Raw genomic sequence first — 19,707 nt, 5'->3', positions numbered from 1 at the left:
TACTGTAAGGTTTACACACGTGTGTACTACATATAACGGGAAACATTCAACTGAGATTACCTTTTTTTTTTAAGATTTTATTTATTTATTTGACAGACAGAGATTACAAGTAGGCAGAGAGGCAGGCAGAGAGAGAGGAGGAAGCAGGCTCCCTGCTGAGCAGAGAGTCCGATGCGGGGCTCGATCCCAGGACTCTGAGATCACGACCCGAGCCAAAGGCAGAGGCCTTAACCCACTGAGCCACCCAGGTGCCCCTGAGATTATCTTTTGATTTGACAATCCCACTTCCAGAAATCTGTGCTAAAGAATTATATGAGCAAATGTGCAAAAGAAATTAGTACAAGGATATGAATTGCTGCAAAAAACTGGAAACAACCTAAATGTCCTTTGATGATAGATTAATTATAATATTGCTACACTCTTACCATACATATTACATGGCTGTTAAAGAGAATAATTCAGGGAGGGAGACAAACCATAATAGATTCTTAATCTCACAAAACAAACTGAGAGTTGCTGGGGTGTGGGGGAGCAGGGAGAGGGTGGTGGGTTATGGACATTGGGGAGGGTATGCGTTATGGTGAGTGCTGTGGAATGTGTAAGCCTGATGATTCACAGACCTGTACCGCTGGGGCTAATAATACATTATATGTTAATAAAAATAATTAATAAAAAAAGAATAATTCATATCTATATATAGTGACATGGAGATTATTACTACCTAAGTTATACGTTCCTATGTTTTAGTTTTCTAACTCATTTATGTAATTAGAAATACATGTTTTTAGGAAAAAAGAAAAACACTGTGCTGAACTTAAAAGTTTAACTCCAACATCTTTAACCATTAATGACATAGTGAATCACACATGAAGTATGAATGAGTGAGCGGTTTCTAAGCACTACTGGAATCCTCTTCAAATAAATATAACAGAAAAAATTTGACTTTAAAGGGGCTATTTATTTACATCTTTCTTCTGATATGTGAGTTTAGTGATGATGAAAGAAACGTGAATGGTTACTTTTCACAAAATAGCTGTTTATTAAAAGTTTTTTTAAAAAAATCAGTATTTGTAATCTGCTACATTTAGATTCGTATAAACTCATTTTCCATGTTTTCCACACCTCCACCCATTTTCAGCTCCTTAATGCTTTACTTGGGTGCAATGCTACCAATGTGACCAACAGAGAAAATAGCTCCCTCAGAAGTACAAACACATCATGGTTGGAGCTGGTACAGGTCCCTGTCCACGATGGAATGCCAATCCAATAGAGAGGGCAGATACATACACCACCTCCAACTGTTAACTCATGTAAAGCATATTAGCATAGTCATTGGCACACAGTAAACGTTAAGCATTTTGTTAGAGCATAATAAACTCGTTTATGTTAGGTTATGGGAAAAGTAATACAGACAGGAAGTATTTTAGGCATCCTGAGAAGAATCAAGTACTTTTCTTTCCTATCCTACATGTATGGGTACACTGCTACATTCCCTCTTTATCTCTATCCTTATTACTGTTGAATCAAATGTCTCCGTATTTTGTCACTAGGGACATTTGGCAATGTCTGGAGACATTATTAGCTGTCACACTACTGGCATCTAGCCTGTAGAGGTTAGAGATGCTGCTAAAGACCCAGTAACGTACAGGACAACCCTTTACAATGAAGAAATACCTGACCCCAAATGTCAGTAATGCCACGAAAGAGAAACCTGATGAACTCCATCATATAACAGTACTTTGGTTCACATGTATAAAGAACTAAACTTCATCGATTACTACCAATGAATCAGGAAGCACTAGCATGCTTTACACATTTCATTTAATTTTCACAATATTCCTGAGAAATATGGTCCCGGAGGAGAAAACCGAGGTTTACTGACAGCAAGTCATTGGCTGAGGTTGACAGAGTAATGCTAGCCAATCTGACTCTGTAGACTATGGTTCCTTCATCTACCTAAGAGGCAGATGTGATTTTTTTCCCCTTGACTTAAAATTTAATTCATTCTAATCCAGCATTTTTGCTCCAGGTCTCCTGAATGTTCAGGTTGGAGCTAGTCCACTCAGAGCATAGCCCAAAAAGCAGAATAGGACTGTGACAACGCACTCAAGTGAGTTCTTCCTGAGATAGTCAAATGTGAAGGTGAGAATACCAGAACAACAATAGCTCCTTTTTATTTTGTTTTGTTTTAAATATCTCCTTTGGGGAGGCCTAGATGGCTCAGTTGGTTAAGCATCTGCCTTCGGCTCAGGTCATGACCCAAGGTCCTGGGATTGAGTCCCATGTCAGGCTTCTTGCTCCATTAGGAACTTGCTTCTCCCTCTCCCTGCCACTCCCCCTGCTTGTGCTCTCTCTCTTTCTCACTCTCTGACAAACAAATAAAATCTTTAAAAATATATATCTCTTTTGTTCAATCACAAAGGATAGAAGGAGAATAAAGAGACTCCCTTTCTAAAGTATGTCCATAGAAAACACTATACTCACTAATGGTAGAATAAAAGAATGTAGATCTTTAAAACTAAGGTATATTGAAATATTCCTTGAAAGCATTCCTTCCTTCATTAATTTAGTCATTCATTGAAAAAAAATATTTAGACTTACTATGTGTCAGTTTCCAAAGACAGCAAAATATACAAGAGTGTATTACCAGGGCCCACATTTGTGGTAGACTGAAAGCAATGACCAAACATTCTTTGCAATTCCACCCAAAGGTAAAATCTATTTCTTCTCCAACCCTTGAATCTTAGCAGGCCTGTAACTTGCTCTGACAAATAGAATAAGATAGAAGGTGAGTTTTAAATGCCGGCTTTAGGGGCACCTGGGTGGCTCAGTGGGTTAAGCCTCTGCCTTCGGCTCAGGTGGTGATCTCACGGTCCTGGGATTGAGCCTGCATCAGGCTTTCTGCTCAGTGGGGAGCCTGCTTCCCGCTCTCTCTCTCTGCCTGCCTCTGCGCTCTCTCTGCTGCCTCTGCTCTGTGTACTTGTGATCTCTGTCTGTCAAATAAATAGTCTTTAAAAAAAAAAAAAAAGCCAGCTTCAAAAGGGGCCTTGCAACAGCAATTCTTCCTCTCTTGGAACATTGCTGCCATGTGAACAAGCATGAGCTAGCCCACTGGAGAATCAGAGATCCTGTGGAGCAGAGAGGTCCTACTGGACACCCCCCTAAACCAAACAGCATCAGATGAGCAACCAAAAGACTTCAAAGATCAGCAGAACCAGCCCAGACCAGATGACCTAGAGAGGCTACCAAATTGAGGGAAATAGCAAATGTTTGTGTTTTAATTAGCTTTGTGGTAAATTTTTACACAGCAAAAGCTAACGAATGCAACAGTTTAATAAGTAGGAAGACATATAGGCAAAAGCAATGCAACAAGGTAAGTACCACAGGAAATGGAGGGTGTGTACGGAGTGGTTTAGTTATCTTGGCAATTCAGTAATTATATTTTCTTTGTTAGGGTCCTATTCAGAACCCATTCCCCACCCCCACATTCTGTACTCATTTTTACTGTATTTGCTTATTCAGTTCCTAATAAAACAAAGAAAACAAGTACATTAGCCAAAAATACTGTAATGTAAACAGAAATAAAATTAGTACTGTAAAACCTTCAAAATATAAGTATTAATACATTGTTACTAGCATTAAGCACTGATACCATTAAGAAACAATAATTTTAGTACTTTCAATTCTCTAAAATCTTCATTTCAACTCTCTAAAATCAAATTAATCATTCTTGCAGCAATGGCTCTCTTCTTGACTTCCCAATTTCTGCCAATATATCATTGTCTCAGGTACTCAGAGCCAAAAGTTCTGTCACCTTTTTCTTTCCCTCTCCTTATTTCACACATATTCAGTTAATAACTGATTCCTGCTGATTTCTTCCTTGTATTATTTCGTGTATCTGCCCCCTCTTTCCATTCCCACTGTTGTATCCTAGTTGAACTTTCACAGCCTCACTTCTGAATGATAGTAGTAGCCTCCCTACTATTCTCCTTTATAAGGTCAAAAGGCCATCAACCACTCAGCTTATTATATTATTACATTAAATCATATTATAAACATCATCTGTTCCTATGTCCTAACCAAAACGCTTTATTATGGACAGACTGATCAACCATTCAAAAATGCCTTGTTCATTTCCACCTTGTGTTTTGTTCATGGTAGCCTTACAACCTGAAATGCCATCTTTCTTACTTATGTATTACCGACTCTTCAAGCCTCTACTCAAATATGACCTCTGCCCAGAAACCCGGTATTTCCTCTGTAACCTACAGCTATGCAGTCCACGCAAGGGCTCTAACACTTAGGTGTACTGGTGACTTTACACCTGACAACATACTGGTCTACTACAATTCAACTTTATATATTTACCATCTTCTTAATGGATATAAATGCCTGAAAAGTAGATACAAGAGCTTCGCTTCTTTGTATCACCAAATTATTAAATACTAAGTACTTTTAAAAAATGGTATTATATTAATAGTAGGAAACACTGCAATTTCAGATTTGTCAAAATGTGGACTCTTGGTTTTAGTCATGACAGCGTAATGATTATTGAACGTGCCCAACACCACTGTAAAACTAAACAAAATAATTGAAGAATAATGGAAGACACTGGGCATGGAAACACTTGAGGTGAGCTCTAAAATCACTTTTTGACTATGTTCCAAACCATGACACAAGGAAGTAGAGTCCAAACAGAGAACACCAGTCTCACTGGGCAGGGTACCAGAAATGAGGAATTTACATAGACAAAAACGTTCAGAAATCTGCATGGGGTCACCTCTGGTAATGAATACATTCTAAGCTGTGCTAGTGCAGGACAAGATTCCGTAAAGCCTACTAGAAAAACAGTTGTCAGGGATCTAAGAGCTGAATGGAATTCCAGAAGTTTTGGGAACCTATGACAAACACTGACGTTCCAATCATCCAGGATGAAGAGACATCACTGAACATTCTGAGCATTCAGCTCTGACACGGGAAAGATCATGATCCTGGAATAAGGGGCATACCCTAGAATAAAGTCTACTCTAAGCCCAACTTTATTAAACCAGGTGATTCACCAGTAAATTTATTGCCTATTACAACAAAACTCAACACTGTTTAAAGGAAGACAAATATACATATCTCTACAACGTAGTACACACAGAGTACAACAAAAAGGACAAAACATGCAAAGAAGTAGGAGAATATGACTCAAAAGAAAATAATGACACAAATTATGGAATTAGCAACCAATGACTTTAAAACTGTTAATAGCAATATGTCCAAGAAAATAAAGGAAAAAATGAACATATAAATAGATAGGGAATCTTGGAAGAGAAATGGAAATAAAAAAGAAAAAGAACCAATGGAAAATTCTAAATCAAAATGGGATTTTATTAGACGACCTGATCAGCATATTGAACACTATAGAAGAAAGGATCAATAAACTTGAATATTAGTCAATAAAATCTATCTAAACTGAAGCACAGAGACAAAAGGCAGAAAGAAATTAGGACACCTTTCATGACCTATGAGATGATATCATGTGGTCTTATATGTGTAATTTAGAGCCCTAGAGAGAAAGAGAAGAAAAAATATTTGAAGAAGTAATGGCCAAGAATTTTCCAAATTTGGTTTAAAAAAAAAAAAAATCAACCCATAGATCCAAGAATCTCAAAGATGCCATGTTGGATGAAGACAAAACCATGCTAAGTCACATCACAACAAAAACTGATAAAAATTAATGCTCTGGAAAACAATCCTAAAAACACCCAGGGACTAGCAGGGATAATGATAAGTATGATGGCTGACTTATCAGAAACAATGATGACAATACTGAAAGAAAAAAAAAGATTAGTGTACAGTTCTATACACAGCAAAATAACCTTTAAAAATTAAGGTGAAATTGGTATTATTTTTCAAATAAGCAACAGCTGAGAGAATTCATCCTCTGCAGGTCTGCAGCCTGTTAAAGAGAGTTCTTCACGATGAAGGGAAATTATACTGGATAGCAATTTGGATGTACATGGAAGAATGAAAAAGGCCAAAGATGATGAAAATGGGGGTAAGTATAAGACCTTTTTTCTTGTGTGCTATTAAAAAATATGATCTATTTTGGGGTTTATAACATATGCAGAAGAAAAATGTGGAACAAAAATAGCACAGAGGAAGGGAAAAGGATAAGTGGAAGTATACCACTGTCAAGTTCTTACATTATATATGAAATATTATAGTATTTATTTGTGGTAGACTCCAGGGTGCATATTGTAATCCCTAAAGTAAACAGTTTAAAATATAGCCAATGAAGGAGAGGAAATGGAATTTTAAAAAATTAACTTATTCAAAAGATGGCAGGAAAGGAGGAAAAAACCAGTAAAGAACAGATGGCACAAGTAGATAATAATTACCAAAATGGTACCTTAAGCCCAACCATATCAATAATTATATTCAATGAAAATGGACTAAACAGACCAAAAGAAAGTAGAGATGGTCAGACTGGACAAAAAAAGCAAGACCTGGGACGACTGGGTGGCTCAGTGGGTTAAAGCCTCTGCCTTCAGCTCAGGTCATGATCCCAGGGTCCTGGGATAGAGCCCCGCATTGGGCTCTCTGCTCAGTGGGAAGCCTGCTTCCTCCTCTCTCTCTGCCTGTTTCTCTGCCTATTTGTGATCTCTGTCAAATAAATGAATAAAATCTAAAAAAAAAAAAAAAAAAAGCAGGACCCAAGTATATGCTTTTCATAAAAATTATGCTTTAATATTAAAGACTCAAATAGTTTAGTATCAGGATGGAAAGTTATGACAGTTACACCATGGAAATACTAGATATAAAAAGCAGGTTATATTAAAATATCAGATACAGTAGACCTCAAGAGAGGAAATATTACCAGTGGCAAAAAGAAACATTTCTTAAGAATAAAAGGGCCAACTCATCACAGAGAAATAATGATCTTAATGCATATGCACATATTAACAGAGCTTCAAAATACAAGAAGCTAAAGTGGCAGGAAGAAACAGAAATATATACAATTATAGTTAACATTTTTAACACTCCTCTCTCAGTAACTGATGAAAGCAAATCAACAGAACATCAGTAAAGATATAGAAAATGTAGGAACATCATCATTAATAAAACTAAGTGCATGTATAGAACACACCAATGACTGGCAGACACATTCTTTTCAAGTGCACATGGAACATTCACTAAGACGGACCATATGTTAGACCATAAAACAAGTCTCAATAAATTTCAAAGAAGTGAAAGCATACAGATATGTTATCTAAACACAATAAAATTAAATTAGAATCAATAACAGAAAGATTCCTAGAAAATCCTCAACTACATATAATTAAGTAAAGATATTAATCTGGGAGGGGGGAGAAGTATCTCTTAGAATCAATAAAACATAGTAAATATAACTTCTTTTCCCTTTGTTAGAGAAGCATATAAATTCTTGCTGTATCATGTCCACTGTACCCATGGAGGACAGGGATTTTCTTAGATCAGAATGCATTCTAATGTGTTGCCGAAGTATGAATCTTTGCCTATGCTTGTCTTCTTAATCATAAATGAATGATTTATAGGGTCAAAAAGATATTCTGGACATTTTCTATCATATTATAATTAAGTGTCATATATACTAAATGGCAGATTCCATTCTGAGTAAAATTTATTTTTGTTAATAGTATAGTTGGATGAAATACGGTGAATCTAAATTTGTATAGCTAGAGAAGTTTTCTAAAGATTACAATAAATTAGATAAAAACTTTACATGTTATAACTGAAGTGACTCAGGAGATACTGTTGCCTTCCATTTCCACATAAAAACCAATTCAATACATTAAGTTTGAGGTCTTTCATTCAGGTGGCATTGGAAAGGGATTTGATTTACTACAAATTTATTCTCTAAAAATAGAGTATGATGGTGGGGGGAGGGGATAAAGGATGAATAGGTGGAACACAGGACTTTTAGGTCCATGAATATACTCTTGTAGGATTCCATAATGATGGATACATGTCATTGTACATTTGTCCAAACTCAAAGAATGCACAATACCAAGAATGAACCATACACAAACTAAGGACTTTGGGTGCTTACCATGTGTCAATGTAGGATCATCAACTGTAACAAATGTACCACCCTGATGGGAGATGCTGATAACGGGAGAAGATGCATAGAGAGGGGCAAGGGTATAGGGGAAATCTTTGTACCATATTAATTTTGTGGTGAATCTTAAACTGTTCTAAAAAAAAATGAAGACTTAATTAAAAAGATAGAGTACAACCAAATTTTAATTTCATGTCTGGCCTTTGTCTTGAGCACCATTTTGGAGTATTTATATTTTCAGACTGAAGAGGAGACCTCAAGAATTATGAATTGGAGATTAGCATTATTGTGATCAGGTAGGGAGAAAACAAGTTCTCTTAAATTTGAGTATGACAACTTCAGTTTGGATTTTCATTTTTATTTATCTTCATATATCTATAAAAGTATATATCCTTTATGTTTTAAATGAAAAGGATTATTCATGTGAACCATTAATACTTGCTTGAGTCTATGGATATGGTGACAATCGCTCTGGAGGGAGAAGAAGGTATTCCTTGAAGAAGTAAGAACAACAGTGACCTTCCAATTACACAAACACACAAATGATTATTTGCAAGCATCAAAATCAAGTCTTATACAGGGAACTTTCAGTCCTTAAATCTAGTTATGAAGGCATTTCCACATTGACCATAGATAAATCCTTCAATTTATGCAGATGTCAATGTAAAAAGGAAGAAAAAAGTGAACTACATTCTCTTCCATTTCTTTTTTTTTTTTTTAAAGATTTTATTTATTTATTTGACAGCCAGAGATCACAAGTAGGCAGAGAGGCAGGCAGAGAGAGAGAGAGAGGAGGAAGCAGGCTCCCTGAGGAGCAGAGAGCCCGATACGGGACTCGATCCCCCGATCCTGAGATCATGACCATGACCTGAGCTGAAGGCAGAGGCTTAACCCACTGAGCCACCCAGGCGCCCTTTCTCTTTCATTTCTGATAAGGTCTGATGTGAATTCTTCTTTCTCCCATGTCTCTTTATCAGTGACCTTGACTGCTGGGCAATAAACAAAATATTTACTCAAACTCATAAATGACAGATTCATATGAAAATTTGAATTGTTTTCTACTTTTATAAACATATTTTGTTTAGTGATCAAAGTCTCAAATGAACTGACCTTAGAGCTTTTATCTATAGCACAGTTCCTACTTGTGGGAAGCTCATTATTAGTACCTTGGAGTAGTGAAATCATTCAGTCAATTTTCAATTGTATGTGGATGAATTTATATGTGGACTCATGGAATCAACATGCATATAATCCAAAAGTCAGTAGTGTAACCTATTTTTTGAAAAGAATTTATTATTTATTTGAGAGAGACAGACAGAGATAGAGACAGAGAGCACAACCAGGGAAGAGAGGGAGAAGCAGGCTCCCTATCAAGCAGGGAGCCCGACATGGGGCTTGATCCCAGCACTCTGGGATCATGACCTAAGCAGAAGGCAGACGCTTAAGCAACTGAGCCACCCAGGCGCCCCATTAGTGAAACCTTTTAAATGAGAGTGAAGGGTAGGGGTCCTGACCACGAAGGGGCAGAAATAAGGCTTTTGGGGAGCTGGTAATGTTCTTTCTAGAGCACCACCTAAGTTAAGTGTATTCATTTTGAGGTAAATCACTAAAGCTATACTTTTATGATTAATGCAATCTTTTAGCTATGTAATTCTTCAATCTTAAAAAGGCTAATGTAAAGAGAAAAATTTTAAAACTGATAATATGAAATAATCTAAGCTCCATGAAATTATTGATTTCTGCCTTGTTCAGTATTACCAGTTCCTAGAACCTGGCACTGGAAAGGACCCAATGTATATTCAAATGAATTAATGGTTAAAAAAAAAATCATACTATGCAAAGGTAGAAGAGCTTCTATAAAAAAGCAAAGATTCCCCTACCCCACCTCTCCTCATCTTCAATACTGCTTTTCTGAGTGACTTTTTACCACTCCTAACTTTCTCTTTTTTGGTTTTCATGGGGGTTCTTTCCATATTTCCAAACAACATGTTTATATCTTTTTTCTTAATTTGTCAATTTTAAACATTATGTTCTTGTTCTGACACATGAGGACTGAGCTTACATTACTACCACTTCCCTTTTTTCCTCCTCCAACTATATAATTAATGAGAGCTTGAACCCAGTTACAGTTAAAACATTGAATTTTATATTCAATTTCTGTATCAAGTGTGTCTTCAGTTTCTTTGGAGAAATGTGAATTTAAGTTTACAGTAGAAATTAATAACAAAAAGGTGCAACCCCAGAAACACCTGATGTCAGAATGAAACTAGACTTAGACCATAAATGATAACTCAAAATCCAAAAATGAACAGTTCCACACATTATCATAATGACAGTCAAGAATCATTTTTGTACCTGCTCACATGCGCATTTTCCTTAGGGTGACTTTGCTCAATAGAGCAAGAAAATCTGAACTCTTCCAAATAATACGATTATATCAAAGAAACAAAGAATTTTAGAAGTAGATGGTCATTTAGTTTAACCCTCTCATTTTTATACATAGGAAAAATGAAACGCAGAGAAGTTAGCTTGCTCAGAGCCACACAGCTTAATCAATAGCTACCTAGTCAGTATCTGCTGACATTCTGCTTAGTTATTTACTTACTCATTTAGCAAACTTACCAGGTGCTGTGCAAAGAAAAAGTAAGATAAAATCCCCACCCTCAAGATATTTTCTTTCTAGAAAACATAATATGTCAAGAGAAGACGGATTGCAAGCACATAACTTCAGGATGAGGTCAGGGAGAATGGACAGAGGAGAAAGAGAGAGAGAAATGATGATGCCCCAACCATCTCCAAAGGTTGAGAAGTTGGCTAAGAAGGAAAGGACATACCTCACAGAGGGAGCACGTATGCAGAGGCATTCAAAGCAAGAAAATACAGAGAATAAGGAACTGAAAATTGATGTGGATGATCTGAGAAATAGGGGATGGGCGAGGAGCAAGGGTGGGAAGTGAGCTGTGCAGGAATCAGCTTGTGAAGACTACAGAGACTGATTTCAGAAATATAAAGACTGTGACATGATCAGACTTGCGCTTTAGAAAGCTGACCTTTATACTGGAATGAAAGATGGAATAGAAGGAGATAATGAATCAGGAGACAATGCGAAAATGAAAGCTAGAAATTCAATGAGGAAGGGATGGATTTGGGAGGTGAGGAGGAGGCTGAGTTAATAGAACTTGGTGATCGGAAGAGATGAATGAGTACGAATGAAGAATGGTCTCCTAGATTTCTGGCATGGGGAACCTACCAAATGGATCATAGTGGGCTAACAACTGCACTCCTTAATGTGCATGGGGGGGCCGGAGAGGGACTGACAGTTGGTCAATGAGCATGACCATAAATTTGATACTGGCATACTGATGGGGATATCTATGTGAAGATACCTAAGTGCCTCAGCAATAAAATTACTGTTTTTTTTTGTGGCTTACCTTGAATGACTGGATTCCTTCAGTTTCACACATGTTTAGCAAATATAGCACAACCGACCCCTGAATCATCCGTCTATTTCAACACAAGATTGAACTACCTTCATAAACAACTTGGACTAATTCCTAATTTGGTTTTAAAGCAGACTTTCTAAGAGAAATGGGATACTTTCCCTGACTATCATAAAAAAGAACTTGAGGGTAAATGACTGCTAAGGTAATGTTTTAAAATAGTCAGGGCACCTGGGTGCTCAGTTGATTAAGCATTTGCCTTCAGCTCCGGTCACCATTCCAGGACCCTGGGACCCTGCATCGGGCTCCCTGCTCAGTGGGGAGTCTGCTTCTCCTCCCTCTCGCCCTGCTTGTGTTCTCTGTCTCTCAAATAAATAAATAAAATCTTAAAATAAAATAGTCGGGAAATATTAAAATGTTCTAAGGTGTGCTTGTTAAATTTAGTTAAGTGCTTAAAATGGGAAATTGGGTAAAGACATGGAGAGAAACCATAAAGATACTTTATCAATTGAATGCTATGTTATGGCATGAGAGTAAGGAAATACATTTAATTGTCAAATACCATGCTTTTGATTTTAATTTTCCAAGTGTACTGAGGTTTGCTGAATCACAACTGACTTTAAAATGTTTTCAGAATGAGGGGGAAATAACTATTGTTTTTAATTAATCAAAAATAGGATAATCCACAGTGAAATGCCAATAAAGAAAGTTCTTTTCAATCTCTTTTTGTCATGACCCTCCCCTTCTCATCCATGATACACAGAATTTACCCTTTTCTCTGGAATTCTGATTCACTTTCTTGGTTATTTTTCTTATTCATATTTAAGTCAGTAAGAAAGTTCAAGATCTAATTTTGTAGAGGACACTCCCACTAAATCCCTATTTATGCTTTCCTTATCCTTGATTTTGACCAAATTTTTAAGACTCATAGATTTAAAACACACACACACACACACACACACACACACAACTTATATACCTTACTATATGTTAACTACATAATAAATGAATGAATTAAATAAATATTTTATGGGATTAGCTATGTTTTTGGTTCATTTTAATCCATCCCCAACAAAATATTTTCCCAGGCTTTCTGGCTGGCTTGAAATGAGCAGTGTGAATACTTTTTATAAAATAATCTTTTCTGGGCACCTGGATGGCTCAGTTGGTTAAGCACCCAACTCTTGATTTCGACTCAGGTTATGATCTCAGGGTTCTGAGATCCAGCTCCCGTGCTGGGCATGGAGCTTACTTAAGATTCTCTCTCCATCTCTCTTTGCCCCTCTGCCCCCCACTCCTTCTATTAAAAATAATAATAATAATAATCTTTCTACTGCCTAGATTTTACATTCTATTTTAATTTTATATAAACTAATGGTTTTGTGTACTCCCTTAAGTACTTTCCTGAATATCCAACAAAACTAAAAACATCAAGTTTAATTTAATTTTTATTCTTTACCTTCTTCATGTTTCTTCCTACTTTAAATTTCTTCTGTATAAACAGCCATTCATACTCCTTCCATCCTTCTATATCAACTTTATTTTAGCTTTATAAGTCATAAAGGTGCTTGTATTATTTAGAGAGCATTATACAAAATGCTATAAATTGTAAGAGGTTCTTTTCCTTTGACCTCACCACCATACCTAACCCCTGTTTAAAAGAAAAAAACACTGAAGTTTTATAAACCAAGTCTTAATGATCAAACACCAATAAATGCTTAAATCCTAAAAAATAAACCTGTATCTAAGACCTAGTAGACAAAGAAGTTCTTCAAATCTCAATAAAACGTGAGGAATTCATGTTAAAACACTCAAAGAAATAGTCATTCTCTCCATTCCTAAAATTCTTGCTAGAAGGCATATTTTCTAAGACAATCAAGTAACTTATCCTCACTATTCGAATGAATTGCAGGCGTGGGCACAGAACCAATAAACAGGTAGACTGATTAGAGAGTCTGTCATCACCTTTAATTTTTCTTCTTTCATGCTTGATATGTGTTAGAACTGATTTGTGGAGATAAAAACTGACTTTGGGAGGGAGAGGTACGTCCTGACATTGAAACAGTGTAGTATGTTCAGTCTGAATTGCATAATAAACAATAGTAACAAATAATTTTTTTAAATGACTGCTATTTTGACAAAATTCATTATAGCAATTGAATTTTTTTAATGTTAAATGCTTTCTGTAGAGGTGTGCTTAACTTTACGCAGGTTTGGTATTTTTTGTTGTTGTTGTTCAAGTTTAGAAAAAAAGAAAATCTCATCAACAAATACTCATATATAAAAAGCCTGAAAACTAAGAAAAACCCATAGCTTTATTTTCCAGTATGGAATGTATGAACTGTCCATAGAATTTTGACTAATACAGTAAAGATAAGGCTAACATTATAGTTTTGTGTTTTTGTTTATGCTTCTCTTCCTGCCTGGAAGCTGCAGACTGAGTTGATTATGTAATGGAACACAGCAGAATTTATCCTTCTCTGAGACTTCTCACAGGGAAGCTAGCAAAGTACGTGGATTATATTTTATTATTTTAACTAACAAACACTGCTGTGAGTACTTTTCAACAGTGACAGCTCTACAGTGTACCTGTCCTATAAGTAAACATTTAGTTTCTTCCGCAATTTGTTGGCAACAAAAATGATTACATATAGAAATATTTCTAAACAATTTTTAAAATTTCATTTTTAAAACCTGAATGTGTCTTTGTAAGTGATTCAAAGAGAGATCAGGGTCAGAACCAAAATTAAGTGGGGAGCAAAGCATCAGCAATTTCTGATAAAATGGTTCTAACTCTACTTGGGGTCGGGACACCAGGCCTGGGAGTGTTGGCATTGTGTTCTCTTCTAGTCTGGATGGAAGATTTCATAAAGTATGTCCACATAGAATAATACATGGTTTGATTTAGAGTTTCAAGGACAGTTTTCCAAAAATGTTCCAAGTAAAAATAATCAATAAAACCCTGACATGAGGAGGTCCTGGGTATTGCAAAATCATTCAAGTATGAAAAGTGGAAAATACAGTACCCCTTACTTAGTGTCTGCTTGTTCCTAAGATTTTCCAGCTAGTAGCTTTTCCCCTTCAGTTTTTTGTAGGTGGTAAGTATTTAATTCTGGATGGCTTAACATATTTTGGTTTTACTTTTTAATTGATTAATTTAGATAGGCTTTAACAGACTTCAGATTACAAGCAGTGTCTGTAGCACTGTTTCCTCTTTTGGAGACACTAATATTGAAATTACAGTTTCAATGGAGTGCAGATAAATTCTAGAGTAGCAAAAAGTTACATTTTTTACTTGCATAAGCACCTTTTATCATTTCAATTACTTTATTACGTTCCTTCATAAGTGCCTCTAAAACCTGGAAACTAAAAACCATTTTTTTCCAATTCATAAACTCATCTTTCAAAATGAAATGCTTTCCTTTTGAAAGTCACTGGGTACTTTTTAATAAATTCCTTGTTCTAGTAAACTTTGTGTGCTCTTTAGATAAGAATATAATATCTAGGAAGCAAGAACTAGTTTTTGGTTTCTTTCTTCCCAGAGGCAAGGCAAAAGAGTGTAATTTTTTTTCCTTGCAGAAAACAGCTGCCCTATTTTTGAACAAACACAACAAAAGAAAACTTGTGCCATTCCTTCACTCAAAAAATAGTTATTCATGACCTACTATGTGCCAATAAGCACAGTGCTGAACTGCCTTTGTCAGTATAAATTTGGTATAATTTCTTTTTAGCTGTAACTACAAGACTGCATTCTTTTAGATAGCTCTTTTCCTCTCCTTTCCACTATTTTTACAAGACCAGTGCTCTAACCCCTGAGCTATGGAGCCTCCTTTCCACTATTTTTAAAAAGAGTTAGGCTCTTAAAGGATAAGCCATATAGAATCTTTGTATTCTTTAAAGCTCCATCAGTCAGAATCTTTTTTCACCATTTGAAGAAAATAAGTCTATAAATTTATTAATATCTATTAAAAATATGGTTCAGAATAAAAGCTGGTTATAAGATTTAGGCCTAATGGTGCAATATAAATAAAAAGTAATAAGCCACTTTGTATTGGGGAATTAAGCCTCTACTTCATTATTCTAATTTCAAAATAGGCAACAAATTAAAGCAGATGAAACCTGTACTACTGAAAATTAAAACTATTAGTTACTATAGGAAAATGAGAGATTTGATAATTGGTTTCTTTTTAAATTTTAAAATATAATATTTTTATGACGAATACTCTATTTTCATTCATAATCTACTCTTGAGGGTTCTGTGATCTTTAGCAAATGACATCTTATTTTATGTAAAACTGTCAGGCTTTAAATTATTTGTAGAGAAGCAATAAATTATGACTTCACATCTTGTTTTCTAAACTATTAGTTGATTCTCAAGGGTAAGTCTATCAGCCTCACCCGAAATATGAAAGACAGCACATTAATTTGCACCCAGCAATACCCTCTCTAATACAACAGAGACCAAAGGTACAAAGCAAGTTTCTCATCATGAAAAGAATGCTATTTTTTTCCAACAGTGAGGCACTAGATACTCATTAATGAAATATTACAAAGATAAGCATCTCAGTTATGTTACTCTACTAACTATACCAGATTAAGTGGTTTCAAACATTAATCTTTATTGTTTAAAAAAAAAAAGGTCAAGGAGCCAAACTAACTTGTAGGACTGTGCCACAAGTCCAAACATTCCTTCCTAAGGCTGAATGCTTCTAGTTCTTGAAAATCCTTAAGGTCTCCTAAGAAGTGACAGGGTCAACTCATAGGGGCAAACATGCTCCTCACGGTTTACCTGCTCAGCTAAGAACATTACAGGGGAGTTCACATTTGTGGGAGGTGCAAGAGTGTAGATGAGAATTAATTCCCAGAGAGCAGCACAAATTGCTTCAGTGTGGTTTACTGGTCACCAAGAAACAGTTGTCAATTAACTCTAATCACACATAAATGCTGATGTAAGAGTAGAACATTTAGAAGTGTCCTCCTACAACAATAAAATTCTTTCCTTCCTTCTCTTCCTTATTCTGTTCTTACAATATGCAACAATCTTACCACCTTACATGATTCATAGGATAAACAGAAAATAAAACAATCCCCCTGCTAATTTGCATAGCCATTGATTCTTAGGCATCCCTTCTTGCTACTGTGATTCCCGTTCAATCTGTAGACTAGAAGAGTGTAACCTGAGTATTTACTCTATTGGTTAAACTATTCTGCATTTCCAGATACACTTTCTATTGCAATCATCTCTATGCTCAGAAGAGCACATTTACTAAGAAGTTCTGAAGAAGGGAAAGATGATATTTTCACTTTATTAAAAAGCCATATGGAAACTCATATTTTTTAACTTACTATTTTAAAATGTCAATACTGTTCTTACTTCTCCCAAGTTCAAATTAATTGAAGGTTATGAAGTAACCACTTCCCCCCAAAAGCCAGAACTTTCACCTCTTCTGAACAGGGGAATACCTCTCATAAATTAGGTTAAAAAAAAAAAAAAAAAGATCTTGCTAATTGATTGAGAGTCCAAGATTCCTGCAGCCGCCAAGTCTTTATCTAGACCTTCTATCTACCACAATGAGCAATCCCTGAAAGTGAAGGTAACTTACTTCATCAATTATCTGGAAGTCTGAAAGCAGTAGTAAAAACCTGCCTAAATATTAGTTTCTTACACTAGCTTCAGTTTGTTCCAAGGAACATGACAAGAGAAATAGGAGGGATATGATCACTGTATCTAACATCCTAGCTATTTCAGTCTAAGCTTTTACCAATGGCAACTCCCAATAGCAACTCGGTCATCACAGATGAACTTGTTTAAGAGGTAGGGGTAAGAAGGAAGTGCAAAGATCAAAGTAGTGCTTACAAAGGGGAAACAACTATTTTTGTATGTATACTCTAGTATTTACTAACTGGGTTTGAGAAACAGGGTGTTTATTCATTCAGCCCATCTGAATGCCAGCTGCAGAATTTAAGATCAAATTGAAATTTGAAAACAAAGATTATAGATTTTCAAACACTAATTGTCAAACCCACCAACACCTAACTGGATTATAACATTTCCTTTAAAAAGTGTTTCAATTAGGTTAGAGGTGATTTACTATTCACAGCAAGCAGTATTTCAATGCCAGCATTCAATCTACACATAATGAGCCTTCCTTTGTGTTCACGTTTGTCCAGTAGGCTGTGGCCCAGGAAGACATTTTATCTAAACAAGCTCCACAGGGCACTGAGGAGTTGCAGGTATATCACTATGGATGGATAATTTCAGGAGATTTCACATTTCCATTTATGATATATACTCGACTCCCCTTAGCAACTTAATTACATGACAAATGTAAAATGCTACAGGAAACAAATCTTTGTATTTCCTGTCTTCCCAAGCTCATAAGCTCAAAAAATACATTGCTTTAGATTATTTACATTTCCTTAGTGCATCAAACAGTAAGAGGATTCATCTCTAGAAAGCACAATATTAAAATTAGGAAAACAACATACTCCAGCTAAGAACTTTATTCCAATCAAGAGTCCGTTTTAGTTTTAACAAACACTGCAATTTAAACTACTCAAGAATATTCTATTGAGATGTTTTGCTAGAAAAATAAGCACTGGACATCTTGATCCCAAGCTTCAGTGTTTACCAAAGATCACCAGTTTACAGAACATTTGTATGACAGAGTTATTAAATGTTGTAGTAATACTATAGTCATTTTCCCAGATTATGGGCCTTATAACAAAATCTTTAAGTTAAATACAGTTATTTAATAAGCTGCAATGCTGAAAAACCCTACTTAACAAAGTCCATGGAAAGGTCTTAAATCTTGATAATCAAGTACTGTATCATCAAGTCTCATTTAGGTTTCAGTACCGACCAATAAATCAGGGCAAACATCTCCATTGGTATCTATTCTTAAAGACCATAAGAAAACTTGTATTTAGGATAGGCTTTGTTTATATCATTATTTTTATTTTGGAGGTCACGCATGATACATGGTGCTGTTGTCCGACTGTTTTACATAATCAGTGTCTGAAAAGTGCTCTAAGTAGATAATTTCTGTTCTCAAATGCCAGGCCCTGTAGGTTCATTACCAGGCCCTCCTTGTTTTTTGTGAAAACGAAGATACGGATTCTGTAGTAGCTGAATACATTATGTCCTGGTGTGTTTGTGTGTGTGTGTGTTTGTATGAGAGAGACAGACAGACAGACATAAGTGGGGGGCTTCTTTTTGAAGTAGGAGATGAAGGAATGAAGCTCTTCTACTCAAATTTGGGGGAGCTGGGGAGGGCTTTCCCAGTCAAGAGGACTGACATACACTTCTGCTTTCATTTCATGGAACGCCCTTAGGTGAAATCTGGCTCAGCACTGCACCAACCACCTTTCCCTCTCCGAAGCGCACCTCAACCCTCAAGCCACCCGCCAGGAGGGGTGGAGGTCGGGGGTGAACATTTAAAAAAAAAAAAAAAAGTTTGCGAGAGTTCCCCCACGGGTCCCGGTTCCCGCCCGGCGCTGGGACGCGAGGAGAAAGGACGGCCCGGGCAGCCGCGGCCCTCTGGCCAAGCGGCCCCTGCCAAGTCCAGATGTGCCTTCTGCCCCTCTCTCCATGCCCATGTGCCTCTCAACTCCTGTCAACCTGGTCCTCCGTCCGGAATAGCCCAGCGGTTAGCGCAGGAATGAGGAAGTCCGAGCAGGGCTAGAGGGGGTGCGGGGCGGGTAGGCGGCGGGACTCGGGCCACACGTCCCCGGCGTGGCCCCCACTTGCCCGAGTTCGGCTTACCCTGGTGACGAGTCCGCGCTCGGCCTCCCTGCGCCGGTGGGCTCCCCTCCGGGCGGCGCGGGCCTGCGGGCCGGAGAAGGAAGAAGAAGCAGCGGCCGGCCGGGGCCGGAGCGGGGCCGGTGCGGGTCGGGTCGGGTCCGGGCTAGCGGGCGCGCGTTCTCGCCGGGCCGGGCCAGTCAGCGCCGCGCCATGTCCGCAGCGCGGGCGGAGGGAAGCGCAGGACGCGCGTTGGCCGGGCCGCGGCTGTGCCGCCTTCCCGGCCGCGGCGGCTCCGGCCTGGGCTGCGCTGGGCTCTCCGAGCGGGGCCGGCGGCGGGGCGCAGGCCGAGGGCGGCGGCAGCGGCGAGAGGCCCGATCGACGGGAAGGGCAGGGGAAGCTGTCAGCGCGTCGCCGGGCCGCTCCGGTGGCGAAAC

At 37.4% G+C, this 19,707-nt stretch overlaps 1 protein-coding gene across 6 annotated transcripts in view; it reads right to left on the bottom strand.

The window, feature by feature from the left end:
• The window catches only part of NFKB1 (nuclear factor kappa B subunit 1), a 140,814-nt gene extending 121,393 nt beyond the window's left edge, over positions 1 to 19,421 (bottom strand). For 3 of the 6 annotated variants that reach the window (XR_007125178.1, XM_047718092.1, XM_047718093.1), the window contains exon 1: positions 19,295 to 19,420. The gene's annotated coding sequence lies outside the window, so the exon portion shown is untranslated. Of the gene's footprint in view, positions 1 to 19,294 lie in introns of all 6 variants that reach the window. The other 3 variants (XM_047718094.1, XM_047718095.1, XM_047718096.1) reach the window with 2 other exon arrangements.
• Between the last annotated feature and the right edge of the window lie 286 nt (positions 19,422 to 19,707).

Source organism: Lutra lutra, chromosome 2 (genome assembly GCF_902655055.1).
Source record: "Lutra lutra chromosome 2, mLutLut1.2, whole genome shotgun sequence".
Lineage (NCBI taxonomy): Eukaryota > Metazoa > Chordata > Mammalia > Carnivora > Mustelidae > Lutra > Lutra lutra.
Note: the sequence above shows the minus strand (reverse complement) of the source record. Positions and strands in the feature narration are given on the sequence as shown.